This window comes from Octopus bimaculoides, chromosome 16, assembly GCF_046866305.1.
Source record: "Octopus bimaculoides isolate indiv1 chromosome 16, ASM4686630v1, whole genome shotgun sequence".
NCBI classification, from domain to species: domain Eukaryota; kingdom Metazoa; phylum Mollusca; class Cephalopoda; order Octopoda; family Octopodidae; genus Octopus; species Octopus bimaculoides.
Genome location: NC_142943.1, coordinates 13,349,902 through 13,367,157, shown reverse-complemented (window position 1 = coordinate 13,367,157; position 17,256 = coordinate 13,349,902). Strand labels below are relative to the sequence as shown.

The 17,256-nt window shown below is 38.8% G+C and overlaps 1 protein-coding gene across 4 annotated transcripts in view; it reads right to left on the bottom strand.

Annotated features, from left to right (window-relative positions):
• The window catches only part of LOC106874092 (uncharacterized), a 108,173-nt gene that overhangs the window by 67,454 nt on the left and 23,463 nt on the right, over positions 1-17,256 (bottom strand). For 2 of the 4 annotated variants that reach the window (XM_089364153.1, XM_089364154.1), the window contains exon 1: positions 1-1,398. This exon is cut by the window's left edge. The exons of the other annotated variants lie outside the window; for them this stretch is intronic. The gene's annotated coding sequence lies outside the window, so the exon portion shown is untranslated. Of the gene's footprint in view, positions 1,399-17,256 lie in introns of those variants that run through there. 4 annotated transcript variants of the gene reach the window in all.

The following is a 17,256-nucleotide window of genomic DNA, read 5'->3' as shown; positions in this document are numbered from 1 at the left end:
CCTACCTGCCTGCTTACCTATCTACCTACCTGTCTATCTGTCTGTATTTGTCTTTCTATTTTTCTTTCTCCTTTCTTTTTTCTTTCTTTCTTTTTTTTTCTGTCTTTCGCTGTTTCTTTTTTTCTCCGCTTAATGTCTGTTGGCATGTCTGACTTTTTCTGTCTGTCTGTCTCACTTAGACTGTCTCTCTGCCTGACTTTATCCATTTGTGTCAGTCTATCTTTTGTCTTTTCTCTCTTTGTTTTTTCTCTCATTCTTCTTTTCCTTCCTTCCTTTCTTTCTCCCTTCCTTTCTCTCTCTATCTCTCTTTTTTACTTACTTTCTTTCTTGCTTTCGTTCTTTCTCCCTTTTCTCTCTTCCTTTTTTTCTGCCTGCCTGTCTGTCGTGTCCGTCAGTCTGTTTCTCTCTCTGCCCGTCGGTCTCTCGGTCTACCGACGCAATAACTTTCTACAATGCAAAGCAATACACACACTCTCATGTGCACACGTGCGCACACACAATCGCACATCCATACACAGACACGCACACACACACACGGACTCCCCCCGTACATACACATCCATACACACACACGTACACACACATACTTATTAATTGAACACAAATAACACAAAGTTCCAAGATGCAACCGAAAATGTAGATTATGTCACGTTTTTGTGGAAGCCATCCCACATGTGATTGGCAGCTGCCCCAACATGTCACCAAGGTACGACCTCCCTATGCGGCATGACGTTGTCGCGAAAACAATATACAACGCCATTCGGAAAAAAAAAATACTGTTGAAGCAAGTCATAAAAGGCGGCAATATGACGTAATGTTGGTTTCCCCGAACAAGCATAATTGTTGGTGTCCCATTGGTTAAAATTACTGCCCATTTACGAATTCTAAACTTTTGTCAAAGAAATCTTTCACGAAATACGGTTCTTGGAATTCAGATATGAGCAGTTATAAAAACCCTGATTTTGGGGAAATTAATCAGTGTTCGTAGGATGTTACTAAACTCCACGACACTCACTCATTGAGATATTGGCTATTTTTTATGCCATGTCTACGATAAAAATCCAACAAGACTTATTTAAATGGTTGTGAACTCTAGTATGTTAGTATGAAGGATTAGCTAGTGTGAATTTTAAGTCGTAATTCGCTACGGCAAAATGACTTTACTTTCCAATTGTACTATAAATGCTAAATGTACATAAATAAAATAATGTAGTCTGCATCATCTTCCACAAAGGAATTAAAAAGGAGGCCAACAAAATTCTCTTTCTAACGGCACTTGTTACTTTCAAGGTCTTCAAAAATCGTTGTGCAACCTTTGGATTCTAGTTGGTTTACAGAAGATTATTGTGGACCAAAGACCTGACGAAGAAGACTTTGTAGAGTTATATAGCCTTATGAAAATCAACTTGAACCATTATCGTGAAACTTAACCACCGCCTGTTTCTTCTCAACTGTTGTACTGCCGTCTATTAAATGTTTGACTTCTGTTGCCGATGTATGTATGTATGTATGTGTTTGTGTGTGTATGTATGTACATTAATGTATAGTTGTGTATTAATATATGTATGTACAACTAAGCTACTACCATCCATTGATGAGTTGCAATGTCACTGGTGTCAAGCTGTATCGGTCTTTACCTTTCTCTTGGATAATATCGGTGACGTGGAGAGGAGAGCCTGGTACACATGGAACTCTGCTGCTCCTCCATTAAACGACTTTGCCCAGACTTGTGCCCCGGAGGACATAATGTCACTGATAAAGGAATATACAGTACCATTTCTTTTCTACTGTAGGCATAAGGACCGAAATTTTGGGGAAGGGAGCCAGCCGATTACATCAATCCAGTACGCAACTGGTATTTAATTTATCGACCCCGAAAGGATGAAATGCAAAGTCGACTTCGGCGGAATTTCAACTCAGAACGTAAAGACAGACAAAATACCGCTAAGCATTTCGACTGGCGTGCTAACGTTTCTTCCAGCTCGCCGCTTTATATACAATAGCATTTGTAAAAAAGACCATCTGAGATATAGAATTCATTCATATCAGCACAAGGAATATTGGTAGAATATTAACGTCAAAACTCCTGCTAATTGCAAATATATTAGGTTTGGTATAGCTTGAGATAGAGAAGAAAAAATACGTAAAATGTCAAAAGTCAACTACCTTTCTGATGTGAATATCTCTTTGAAAAAAGGCGGTGAACTAGCAGAAACGTTAGCACGCTGGGAGACATGCTCAGTGGTATTTCGTCTGTCTTTACGTTCTGAGTTCAAATTCTGCCGAGGCGTCTTTGTCTTTCATCCTTTCGGGGTCGATAAATTAAGTACCAGTTACGCACTGGGGTCGATGTAATCGACTTAATCCCTTTGTCTGTCCTTGTTTGTCTCCTCTATGTTTAGCCCCTTGTGGGCAATAAAGAAATAAGAAACGTTAGCACGCCGGGCGAAGTGCTTAGCGGTATTTCGTCTGTCTTTATGTTCTGAGTTCAAACTCCACCGAGGCGTCTTTGTCTTTCATCCTTTCGGGGTCGATAAATTAAGTACCAGTTGCGTACTGGGGTCGATCTAATCGACTGTTCCCCTCCCCCAAGAATTTTGGGCTTTGTGCCTAGAGTAGAAAAGAATATTTCTTTGAAAATCAAAGCAAAAGGAAATATTTAAGGAAAACTGATTCGAAACCGGTAACTCACCACTCAGATTCTACATTTACATCTACACCTTACACCTATGACCATCGGTGTGAAGCCGTGCGATTTAGTCATTAGTGTATTCGGTTCACCATCGTATAGTCGTGAGTTCGATTCCCGATTGCTCCTGTCCACTCAGCTAGCAAAAATGAGTAGCCCCTGTATTTCAAAGGGCCAGCCTTGTCACATGCGGTGTGTTACGCCGACTGTCCCTGGGGACCACGTTAAGGGTACGCATGTCTGTGGGGTGCTCAGCACGTTAATTTCCTTAGCAACATATTCCGTTGATCGAATCAACTAGAACACTTGTCATTGTAACCGATAGAGTGCCCAGCCATAATCGTCGGGGTACTCGGTTATGGTTTGAAATGTCTAAATGACAAACTCAAAAAAAATGAGCGTTTTCAAGCTAAGGAAGTGGCCATCTCATACGCACTTTAGAAATAACATCGTGTAAGAGAAACCATTCAGAAGTAAACACTCAAGGTTTTGTTATTCAAAAGCCAGAAATAAAGCTTTGCTTCTTTGCTAGGAATCATCCAGCTGCTTCCTTGTTGGAAAAATTTAAATAATTGAGAAATGATAATAGAAATATAACACACATACGTAATATATATGTGATGAGTACTTCATCTTGTCAGCTGACAGCTGTCTCATTATTCATTTTTTTAGCCAATGTCTGTTAAGTGCCAGACTCCATGTGACCTCCGGCGAAATTTAACACCAGCTGATGTTTTACAAAACATGACTGACGAATGTCAACATGCTAATTAGACCTGTCTGTCCAATGACATTCTTGTATATTATCATACGCCTTTGCAGTTCAGGTTCGAACCGCATACTGCACAAGTAATATTTTGCAGATGTGGTCTTATGTGACTGAGAATGTTTCGATGAGTACGTACGTGGTTTCACGGAACAACATGGTTTGTTACCAAAAAAAAAAAAAAAAAAAAGCACATTTACAGACATCACGCTTCCAGTTCTTCAGATTAACTGAAAATCGCGTAAAGCATACTTTATCGCTGAACAACCGATGCTTTTTTTTTTTACGCTCCCGTAACTTAGCTGTCCGGCAAAAGAAACCGATAGAATTAGTACTGGGGTCGATGTATTCGACTAAGCCCTTCAAAGCGTGTACACATTCACACACATTTACACACGCATTCACACACATTTGTACACACACACACACACACACACACACACACACACACACACACACACACACACACACACATTCACACGTGCACAGGCGCGCACACAAACACGCATACACACGCCCACATGCTACGTACGGACGGTTCTGTTGAAGAATCTGAATACAAAAATGGAAATTAACCTTTTTCTAAATATATTCCGATATAAAGACATGATATAATCTTTCTGCGCATATTAATTACATACGCAAAAGTAACGACGTTAATTAGTTTAATGTATATATATTTGTTTACGCGTGTCAGTCATTTGACAGCGGCCATGCTGGAGCACTACCTTTAGTCGAACAAATCTACCCCAGGAATTATTCTTTGTAAGCCTAGTACTTGTTGCATCGGTCTCTTTTGCCAAACCGCTGAGTTTCGGGGGACATAAAAAGACTGTGATGGCAGGAGGGACAAACACAGACAGAAAGACACACACTCACCCACACACACACACACACACATATATATATATATATATATATATATATATATATATATATATATATATATATACGACAGGCTTCTTTCAGTTTCCGTTTACCAAATCCACTCACAGGGTTTTGGTCGGCCCGAGGCTATAGTAGAAGACACTTGCCCAGGGTGCCACGCAGTGGGACTGAACCCGGAACCATGTGGTTGGGAAGCAAGCTTCTTACCACACAGCCACGCCTGCGCCGATGTATATATTATGATACGATATAGGAAAAATGGAATATTAATTCGTATTTCGAATACTGTGTGTTATTTAAGATTTAGTACGTTTCATTCATCTACATCTTTATAAATTTAATGAATTATCATCTGAAATAATAGTTCAATATTTTTTTAAACTTTACATAGCAATGGAGTCACATTAAAGAAGGCAGCAACTCAGCTAAACATGTCTGTTGTTGATTTCCAGAATGCTTCCTATCAGTTTCAAGAGAAAAGTAGATACAAATCATTTTGTAGGTCATACAGACCTCGCACCACAACTCTGCAAAATAACCGTATGATTCATCGTTTTTATATTGCATTCACATTTACGGCTTGCAGTACCATACGGAAACTGCTGCTAGCATCAGTAAAATGTTACACTAACACAAGACCTCGACTGCAAAGCGACAAAACTTCTAATAGCAAGACGTCAAGTGATTATCCACAGAAATGAAGACCACATGGCTCAGAGGTTAGAGCGTCGGGCTCACAATAGTGAGGTAGTGAGTTCGATTTCCGGACCGGGGTGTGTTGTGTTCTTGAGCAACACACTTTATTTCAGGTTGTTCCAGTTCACTCAGCTGTAGAAATGAGTTGCAATGTCACTGGTGCCAAGCTGTATCGGTCTTTGCCTTTCTCTTGGATAACATCGGTGGCGTGAAGAGGGGAGCCTGGTATGCATGGACGACTGCTGGTCCTCCATTAAACCTCGGAGGACAACTTTCTAGGGGTAATCCCAAATGGTTCTATTTGACTAATGAGATAGAAATAAGTGAAAAAGAACCAGTGTGTATGTTTATTATTAGCATAATGACCCATCCGATATATAACAATATTAACTGACATTAACTTCTGCAATAATAACTTTACTGATTTCAGAAAGCCAGCCGTCTTATCTATTATTCTGGTGAATACACAAGTTAGACAGTTTTTATTCTATCCCTTCAAAAGCGGGATAGAGAGACGGTTGTGAAGTCTTTCGCTGGTGAAGAAAATACAACCCAACATAGGTTAGTAGTTAGTGACTTCAGATTTAGAGCTAGACGGTCTCAGAGTAAACAAACCTGTCTGGAAAAGGAAGATATGAATGTTTAAAGATCCGTCGGACTCCCATACGTTTAGAGAATTACTAACTGAAGCATTTGAGGAGGAGGAGGAGGAGGAGGAGGAGGAGGAGGAGAGAGCCGTATAGCACAGAAGACAACTAGAAGTTCCAAGGGGAAAACTTGTTGTGTATTACAGACCAAATCCATAGTTGGTGTAAAGTCCCAGCTGGCCGAAGATGACTCGGTGGTGAACCACAAAAGTAAAGACAGGTTGAAACATTGGAAAATGGAGTGCAGCAGAGAACTATAATAGGTAACTAGATGGGAAGTTGAATAAAGAGAGAAGCAGAAATTAAGAAGTTTGTCAATGTTCTGTATCGTGGGGGAGTTTCATATTGTTAGACGATATACTAAAAAGAATCGATATGTTGTGGATGAGAAGTGTGTACGGATGGATAATGGCGTGCTTGCACTTAGTGATTTTGAAAATAAAGAATCAAGGAAAGCCATTACATTTGGAGAATGCATGGGAGAAAGAGGGTCTTTTCAGTGTGAACTCAGCAGAGGAGGGATTAGTCATTCGTGTACAAAGCAGCATGACAGACAAAACAATTAAGGATATGAATTAAGGAGATGAAGGCAGGGCTAGCTCCTTGTCAATCACGCATAATTTCTAGTGGTGTAGGTTGTACAAGAAGTCATACACAATGGCTGGCGTAGCGCCATCATAATCATAAAAGAGATGCCTTACAAAGAGATAATGACAGCAATATCAAATTGCTGGATCAAGTCATGGAAGCCGTAATCTTCAATAACTTCCCGTAACAATAGCTCAGTTGATTAGGGAGAGAATTATCCTAGATGAGATGCAATTCGGTTTCGTGTCAAGAAATATTACTGATGCCCTCTTCCTAATGAGACAACTGCAGCAGAATTACTTACTTAAGAGCAAGCCGTTCTACTTACCATTGGTTGACCTAGAGAAAGCCTTCGAAGGGTCACTCGCTTTGTGATCTGGTGGTCTCTGAGGAAGTTAGGAGTAGACGAATAGCTTAGGAAAGCATATAGAAACCATGTACAGAGGTGCTGTTTGCATGGTGAGAATTAACAATGAGTACAGTGAAGAATTCGGTGTGCAAGTTAGGGACCCCCAGAGCCCAGTTCCCAGTCCCCTCTCTATTCATCATAGTCCTCCAGACCATAGCAGTGGAGTTTTAAAGTAGACACTCTTGTGTATTCCTCTATGCTGATGACGTCATTTTTATAGCCGAATCTGTAGGAGGAGTGGATTCAAAACCTGGAACCAAAGGGCCTCAGAGTTAACTTATCAAATGACTAAAGTTTTAGTAAGAAAACAGAGAGAACTCTGCTTCAATCAAGGAAATGACCTTGCTCGCTATGTAAAATGGAGTAGGAAGAAATTCCATACGATGTACTCAGTGTAAACTATGGAAACCCAAGGGGTGCAGTGGTAACAAAAGTGGTTTTACAGAGAATGTTGACTTTGTTCGTGATAAACGCGCAGAAGCAATAAACATCTGGAGCAGGCGGCAAATGTCCAGATGATCTCCAGAGATAATTGTTAGCTTCATTACTTATGTGAATTAATTACCAATGAAAAGGGATATTCTGAATGTATAATAACCAGAATAAGTTCAGGATGGAGACAACCTTTCAATTGGTCTTCTCTGGCTCATGGATACCAGTCAGGAACTGCATGGATGCAACTGTTGTCTGTGGACTTCATGACAATCCAACACAGTGAAACTTGTGCTTTCAGTATTCTGCGATTACGTCGTTCACTCCTCTTCTTTCTGGATTTATCACATTTCGGATATACTCTCGCAATGGATCTTTCCATGGCCTTTTGCGTCGTAGCCAATCGATGTTTTACCCTTCTTCGTAGTAGACCACGTCTCATTTGCATATAAGAGCAGATAGGACGGTGCTATAGAAAAGTCTGGCTGTAGGGTCTTGTCCTGGTTTGACCTGAACACATCGAATACCATCTTTCTTCATAAGGAGGATAATAAAGTTCTAAAAACTACCTCATATGCTTCTTGTCTCATTTCTACAAGCTGTTTACAAAAGTCATGTGTCACCAGTCTATAACAGAAAAAGGTTATGCTGGGGAAAGGTCTCTCCCTCTCTCCTTCTCTCTGTCGCCCTTTCTCTCTCTGTTTTAGTGAAGGATAGACTAGACTGTATGAGGCTTGTATACGAACTGCCATGTTACATTGAAGCGAGACATAAGCTCTGAATGCAGAGGACTTGCAAAGACCAGAAAAAAATGAAGCAGACATGCCTCATTGCTAGAAATAACACTTACATCTCCCTCTATGTGCAGTCTAATATCATGACAAAGGAAGAGTATATAGGATAATGTAGACAAAGACGAAATTATGCCAGGGTGGTCACGGCTGGATTGCCTTAGGTCATATATCCACTAAATCGCAGTTGTCTTGGGCTAAACAACAACAACAGAATCAGCAATAAATATCGAGTCACTGAAGCAGGTTGTACGCGGGCTGCTGGCAGAAAGAGCAGCCAAACCCTTTTCTCAAATCGAAGGCTGTGAGATTCAATAAAAAGGCGGAGTGGTCATAGCCGGGGCGCTTTTTAGCATAGGTTCGTCCAGTGAAGGCTGACCTTGGTTTCAATAACAACCCACCGCATGCAGATGTAGTAGTGAGATTAAGAAGCTCGCTTGAAACCACGTGGTTTTGAGTTCAGTCTCACCGCGCGGCATCTTTGGCAAGTGTCTTCTACGATAGTCCCAAACCAACCAATGCTTTGTGAAAGAAATTGGTAGACGAAAACTGTGTGGAAGCCTGTTGTATATAAGTGCATGTGTGTGTGAATGTGTGCTTGTGTCTGTGTTGACAACCGGTGTCGATTTTTTGTTTGTGGTCCCGTAACTTAGCGGTTCGCCAAAAGTATTTGACAGAATAAGTACCGTTTTTTTTTAAAAAAAGAATAAGTGTGTGTGTGTGTGTGTGTGTGTGTGTGTGTGTGTGAGTGTGTGTTTGTCCGACCTCCCTCCGCTTGACAACCGGTGTTGGTGTGTTCACGTCCCCGATACAAAAGGCTGATAGAATAAGTACCAGGCTTTAAAAATAAGTCCTGGGGTTAATTTGTTCAAAAAAAAAAAAAATTTAAGGCACTGCTCCAGCATGACCGCAGTCAAATTGACCGAATCAAGTAAAATATAAAAGATAAAAAATAACGTATACAAAACATACCATTCATTAAATATACAATTAACGACAATTATCAATTATCGAAAGTCTTGCAAATAGCCATACCTTACAATCGGCTGCATTAATACAGCATGTTATTTGCCTCTATCAAATACAGCAGACATCTTCTTCTGCTTCACCGTACAGCGGTCACCCAAAATTGGGGTTGTTTCAACCACAAAGAATAAAATACGTCAATCAAAAAATTCATTCTTTTCAAAATCCTGGCGCAAAACCAAGACTTTTGAATACAAGATCGTAAGAAGCGTTCTTTAAATGGACTTCATTTATCAGTCAATTCTCATGTTAGTGAGTCTGTCTGTCTGACTGTCTGTTCCTGACTCATTTACTCTCTCTTTCTCTCTCTCTCCCTCTATCTATCTATCTATCTATCTATCTATCTATCTATCTATCTATCTATCTATCTGTCTGTCTGTCTGTTTCTGTCTGTCTGTCTGTCTGTTTGTCCGCTTGTCTGCATGTACGTCAGTTTATCTATCTATCTGTCTGTCTATCTATCTATTTGTCTGTCTGTCTATTTATCTATCTATCTAGCTAGCTGTCTGTCTGTCTATCAGCCTGCCTATCTGTTTGTCTATCTATCTATCTATCTATCTATCTATCTATCTATCTATCTATCTATCTATCTATCTATCTATCTATCTATCTATCTATCGTTGATAATGACTTCAAATACGAAGCGGTGAAGATGGACGGATAACGTCAAGGAATAAATAAGCGAATCATTAGAGAAGCTCCAACTATTCGTGACAGATGCAAGAGACTAGTGTAGAGGATGTCATGAAAACGGTATCCTTTCGATCTTATCGGTTGATAGTCCCAGGCAAATAAGCAATTAATCCGTTACGTCTAGTTTCCAACAAATACAGTTGTAAGTCCAAAGAGATATGAAAGAAATGTTTAACGCTGTCGTGTCTTGGCTTCGATATAACACGTTTGAAGGAAAATCTGTTTCATATGTGTGTGCGTGTGCGCGCGCGCACGTGTATATGTGCATGTGTGTATGTGTGTAAATAAGGCGGTACTACAGCATGGCCGCAGTCCATTGACTGAGACCACAAAAAAAAAAAGAATATAAGAATGTATGTAGTAGTAGTAGTAGTAGTAGTAGTAGTTGGCTGCGTCTCGTGTTTCCGAGCTTGCAATCCAGTTCATTTTCCTGGGTGTTTGAACCGCAGATGGCTCCGCAATCCAAGGGTTGCATGAAACATACGGGGACATTGTGGACAAGGGATAGAAGGGGTTGGTTTGGGAAGGAGAAGGCGCTGCTTTCTCTCCCGTCTCTTGAGTTCAGCTCTTGCGACTCGGGCTTTCTCGAAGTCCGCTGAGCCCGTTTTGATGGTGTGTCTCCAGAGGGGTCTGTTTGCCGAGATATCCTCCCAGTGTGCGGGGTCGATGTTGGTGCTTTTCAAGGTTGATTTGAGTTGGTCCTTGTACCGCCTCAAGGGGGCTCCACGAGGAGTTTTCCTTCAGACAGTTCACCGTAGAGACAGATCTTGGGAAGGCGGTGTTCATTCATCCGACGAACGTGACCTGACCATCGGAGACGATGTTCAATGATCAAGGCTTCGATGCTCAGGAGACCTGATCTTTCAAGCACAGAGTTGTTGGTGATGCGATCTTCCCAGTTGATGTTCAGGATAGAGCGAAGTTTGGATTGATGGAAGCGCTCTAGTTTCTTCATGTCCTCACGGTAAACAGTCCAGGTTTATGTAAATATGTAAGCATATTTACATCTTTCTATCTATCCATCTGTCCATCTGTCCATCTGTCTATCTGTCTGTCGGTCCGCATGTATGTGTGAGTGTATGTATGTATGTATGTATGTATGTATGTTGAACTTTCTTGGAAATAGATGCGTAGCGCTCAATCAAATAATGATATAAGTAATATATATATATATGCATATATCCATACATATATGTACATAGATGCATATATATGTATATAAGTATGCATAAATGGGTACAGGACGTCAGAAAACGTAAACAATATGAAATACGAAAATAAGGTTGGGTACGCAAAGAACGAGAGAAACAAATGGAAAACATGACAAGAAACATAAAAAACGCCCCTTCATCAGTTGTCGGCTGTGCTTCTACTCCTTATTTCGAGCATTGAACGACAAATAAGACTTTGAAGGCAGTTGCTCCCGCGAACAAAAATAAAATTTGGGATTTGCTAAGGGTCAAAGTTGGTATATATATATATATATATATATATATATATATATATATATATGTGTGTGTGTGTGTGTGTGTGTGTGTGTGTGTGTGTGTGTGTGTGTGTGTGTGTATAGGCGCAGGAGTGGCTGTGTGGTAAGTAGCTTGCTTACCAACCACATGGTTCCAGGTTCAGTCCCACTGCGTGGCACCTTGAGCAAGTGTCTTCTACTATAGCCTCGGACCGACCAAAGCCTTGTGAGTGGTTTTGGTAGACGATATTTCTTCGGTTCTTTACGTTGTGAGGTCAAATTCCGCCGAGATCAACTTTACCTTTCATCCTTTCGGGATCGATAAAACAAGTTCCAGTTGAGCACTGATGTCAATGTAATCCACTAGTCTCCTCATCAAGTCTTGTCGTGATAGAAGAAACAGTTATTGTCTCTTTTGTATTTCCTGTTTCATGTCCTTGTAATCAAGTGACACTTCCCTTTAGCACCATGAGCAGTTCCAAGAGTGGGATCTTCTGGAATTTATAAATATTGATGTTACCCGGGATATGTGTTTATAATAGAAAAAAATTCTTCTGTTTGTACTGTACTATCTATTGTAGCCGTAAAGTGTTTGGTGCAACTGTAGCCCATTTTGATGCCAGTTTTATCAAATATATTATATCTGTGCTCTATGGGGAAATGTTTATTTATTAAGTTTAAGAAAATTCTGGCATCTTTAGGAAATACATTTAAACTAAGGAGAAGATTATACCATATGATATTTCTTTGGCTATTAGTGAACATTAGGGCTTTATCACTTTATTGTAACTAAACATGTAAAGTAAGATTCAATGAATCAACTAATAGGATGATAAAAATCACCATTTATTTTAGCGCAACCTAATTTATAGCATTACCAATTATTACAAAAGGTGAGCCTAAGCTTAGTCGCTCTGCCTGCTAGAAATAACCAGAAATTCTCCTGCAAATCACGTCTTATAATTGTAAAAAGAGGGTATATTTGAAAATGCTGCTGCACTATATAATGTAGTTGTACACGTACTGTTGGTCAGGAAAAGTTGGTATTGTCGTATATGGAATGTCTCCGATCATAGGTCAGCTAGATCATGGCTGAATGGAGGCTAAGCTATAAAGCAACAACAAAGTTAATGACAGAGTTTCTACGTGGGCTCTAGATCTGCAAGAAATAGCAATCAAGTATCTCTCAAAGCACACTCTAATCTTTTAAATTTCGAAAACACATATTAGATTAAGAGTTCCTAGGCACACTGCTAAAAGGAAACAACAAAAACAACAAAAATCAGAACAAAAACGGCAATAACAAAAAAAATATATATATATTCCTGTTATTTTAGCTACTCTCGTTTCCCAGCCCTCCTTCGTAGACAGCCATCACTTCCTCTTCCTGGCACCATTGGAATACTTACAACTGTAACCAGTAACCACCGTTTCTGTCCTCACCCTGCCCCCTTACCTTCTGCCCTCTGCTCTCCCACCCCCGCCAAATCCCCCATTGGTAAACGCTTCTCTTCCCGTTTAACCGATCAGCGAAATAAAACGTTATCGATTACTAGAACAGCAACAACAGTAACAACAACAACAGCAACAACAACAACAGCAACAACAACAACAACAACAGCAACAACATGGACAACAGCAACGCCAGTAGAAATAGCAAAACAAACATCTACAACACCATGTACAACAACAACAAGAACTACTACTACTACTACTACTACTACTACTACTACTACTACTACTACTACTGCTGCTGCTGCTGCTGCTGCTGCTGCTGCTGCTGCTGCTGCTGCTACAGCTGATGCTGACGATGATGAAGATGGTGACGATGATGGCGGTGATGATGATGGTGGTAATGACGATGATGATGATGAAGATGATGATGCCACTGATGTTGCTGTTGTTGTTGATGATGATGGTGATGATGTGAATGCTGCCGTTGCTGCAGCTGTTGTTGTTCTTAATAGTGATGATGATGATGACGATGATGAAGCTGTTGATGATGCTGATGATGATGATGATGATGACGACTATAATGATGCCGTTGCTACTACAGCGGCTGCGAATGCTGCTGCACTTACCTCATCATCACCTACAAAGTGTTTAACCTAATGGGCACGTTGCCATGACAATCTCTCAAGCGCAAGAATTGTGCATGTTCTAAAATTTGGTCAGTTGCCACCATAAGAAAGGAAAACAGCAAATAAATAGAAATTGAAACACAACAAAGAAACAAAAAGAAAGATACATAAATTTGAATAATAAAATAAGAAACAATTCCCTATGGATGAGTCAATATTGGCAGAGCAATTATTGTTGATATATATATGTGTGTGTGTACGTGTGTGTGTGTGTGTGTGTGTGTATGTGTGTATACACATATATATATACATATCTATATATAAACATATATATACATATATATATATATATATGTATATATGTATGTATATATATATGTATGTATATATGTATGTATATATATATATAATATATATATATATATATATATATATATATATATATATATATACGTATAAATATCTTTGTATTTATGTATAAGTACATATTTGCATATATGTATGTATAAATATATATATATATATATATATATATATATATATATATATATACATGCACACGTTATATATATATTTATATAATGCGTATGTATGTACATATATATATATACATATATACAAATAATAAATGAGTATATGCATATATACGTACATGTATGTACATACCTACATCTACATGTATGTATAGATGCATATCTGGGTACAGGACATTGCAAACAAAACGTAGACAAAAAAATAATAAACAGAGTACAGAAGTGCGTGCATATGTATGTATGTATGTATATATATATATATATATATATATATATATATATATATATATATATATATATATATATATATATATATATATATATATATATATATATATATATATATATATATATATATATATATATATATATATAAGCATGTATATATATGAACCATGAAGGTGCATGGCTCTGTGGTTAGAGCGTCGGGCTCACAATCATGAGGTAGTGAGTTCGATTTCCGGACCGAGCTGCATATTGTGTTCTTGAGCAAGACACTCTACTTCGCGTCACTCCAGTTCACTCAGCTGTAGAAATGAGTTGCGACGTCACTAGTGCCAAGCTGTTCCGGCCCCTTTGCCTGTCCCTCGGATTATATATGTATCTCTCTCTCTCTCTCTCTCTCTCTCTCTATATATATATATATATATATATATATATATATATATATATTGCATATATTTACATATATATACATAATTGTGTGTATCTATGGATATGTATTTATGTGTATGTCTAGTGTTTAATATGTATGCGAATGTGTGTGGGTGTGTGTGGGTGTCAGCCAGTGCAGTCGTTTAGAAGCTGTAGAAATGCTTAAGATGTTAATGCAATTAGACAAAGAAGATGTGTGATAATAATAATACTAACTAATGTAGAACATACAGATAAGCATTCATATCACATTATATTTAGCCGTGTAAATTCCGTTGAGGTCGACTTTGCCTTTCATCCTTTCGGGGAAGATAAATTAAAGTACCAGTTGCCGATCTAATCGACTGGCCACCTTCCCCAAAATTTCGAGCCTTGTGCCTAGAGGAGAAAAGATTGTATTTAGCCGTGTTCTACGGTGCCGAAGGAAGCTAGTACAGATACTGTAGAATATACTTGAAAAGGCCCCTAATTTTGAAAAAAAAACAAAAAAAAACGCACGAATTTTGTTGCAAGGCCAACAAGTTCGTGGGTGGGAGATAAGTCAATTACATCGACCTCAGTATTCAACTGGAATTTATTTTATCGACCCCGAAAGGATGAAATTCAAAGTCGACCTCGGCGGAATTTGAACTTAGAATGTAAAGACAGACGAAATCCCGCAAAGCATTTTTTTCCGGCGCGGTAACGATACTGCCATGTCACCGCTTTAATACACATAAATATTGAAAGAATTATATTTCTAATGTATTTGTAGGTTTAGCTTCAGCAAATATATTGATCATGCAGGAAATACTGTATGTTCCGGTATATAAGTCGACATAGTATTCAGTCTAAACATATATCAATATTCAAACATCGTCTCTATATTTTACGAATCCAAATGCATTTCACATAGATGTTTTTGTCCTCCAAAGCCGTCTTGGTGTATAAGTCGACCTCTCTTTTTTGGGGCTGTACATTTTGGTAAGAAAAAATAGACTTCTATGCCAGAAATACAATATCTATTTCATGCAGAAGTTCATGTTCAAAACAATTCCTTCCGTGAAGCGGTTGAAACTATTTTGTCTCATGGTCTTCGTTAATTCATATTACGTTCATCTGTAGTTTATAGAAGCGTTTTCCGCTCCTCTTGGTAGCCACGAATGACAAACAGATGTGTAATGCGCCAGTGATGTAGCGATAAAGCTATAACTTTATTAGGGCACCAATATTGGGAAGCAATTTAAACAGTTTTAAACAGCACAGTTAACCACACAATTTTTTTCAACCAGATATTCTTCTTGATCAGTGTTTCTCAACCGGAATCTATATAGCCCCTGGAGGTCTACATATGATTTTTAGGGGTCCTTGCAAACAAAATAGTAAATTGGAGGTCCCCGGTGGTATTTAAGGGGTTCAAGAAAAATCTTTTACTTTAGACATATCTATTGTAAGAAACATTATTTAGGGTTCTTTCTCTAACACTTAACATGGTTCAACATGTTTCCAGCCACTGAATCACGTTCTTTCGGCGTGTGCTGTTGCAAGCCTACACAAGTGAATGTTTGAAAAACAAAATTAGAGTTTTAAAAGACGTATTTATAAAACTGGTATTTAAACATTCTAATTGCCATCGGGGTTCACCAGTGTAAAATAATAACCAAAAGGATCCATAAGAAAAAAAAATGGTTGAGAACAACCGTTCTAATTCTTCTGGATATAATTTGACCTCAAAAGTACGCCCCAATTACCAACTTGGTGTCTCGAAACGAAATCTATTATTTCCATATGCTGTTTTAATTTATCACTGATTCATTTAACACGTTGTTTCTTTGGAACCTTTAACACACCCGTGATAAGTGAGGAGAGATGTATTTCATTTAATGTCGTCTGCCAATCATTTAGAGCTAAACCAGTCATACGTCAGTTAAACTGGTCTCTGGGTTTCTTTTCATTCTTGTTCTATATACAATTTTCGTTGTATCACACTCTTCAAAGAGTTAACAAACACCTCCTTTCATCGAATTCTGCTGCATCTTCTGCTAATCCTTCTGGCTAATTGTTCAAAGATATATCTTTTTTCTTTTTTTGCGCAACTGATACGTTCTAATACAAGGGGTCATGATAAATGATGATTGCAAATTAAAATACAAGCTTCACAAATATTAGATAGGTTAGCAAGAATGAACTGTTATGGCTCAATAATAATCGGTTGTTGAATATCGTGTTATACAGTCTCAATACGTCGTGTTATACAGTCGTGTTATACAGTCGTGTTATACAGTCTCAATACGTTGCTGAAGTTGTAGTCATCATGTCTGACTACTGATTGGCTACCGAAAGCGACGTGATCTTGTCTTATGGGTGATAGGTTTTTGAACGGGTGATAAAGAAAAAATTATCTACTGCGAAATATCTGAGTTTGGTATAATCTTAATTTTCTTATATGTTTTAGAGTAAAGAAAACATTAGTTTTTAAGTTAGAAAGCAATAAAAATACCTTTGATGACAAGATGACATATTTATGGAGGGTGGAGCGACATAAAAACGATAAACAACAACTGTGTAAGGAAGAGTGCGGAAATTTTTACTCCAAGTTTGTATAAAACACATCAACACACACACACAGGTATGTATGTATTAATGTATGTATGTATGTATGTATGTATGTATGTATGTAGGTGGAGGCGCAATGGCCAAGTGGTTAGGGCAGCGGACTCACGGTCATAGGATCGCGGCTTCGATTCCCAGACCGGGCGTTGTGAGTGTTTATTGAGCGAAAACACCTAAAGCTCCACGAGGCTCTGGCAGGGGATGGTGGCGAACCCTGCTGTACTCTTTCACCACAACTTTCTCTCGCTCTTACTTCCTGTTTCTGTTGTGCTTGTAATTCAAAGGGTCAGCCTTGTCACACTGTGT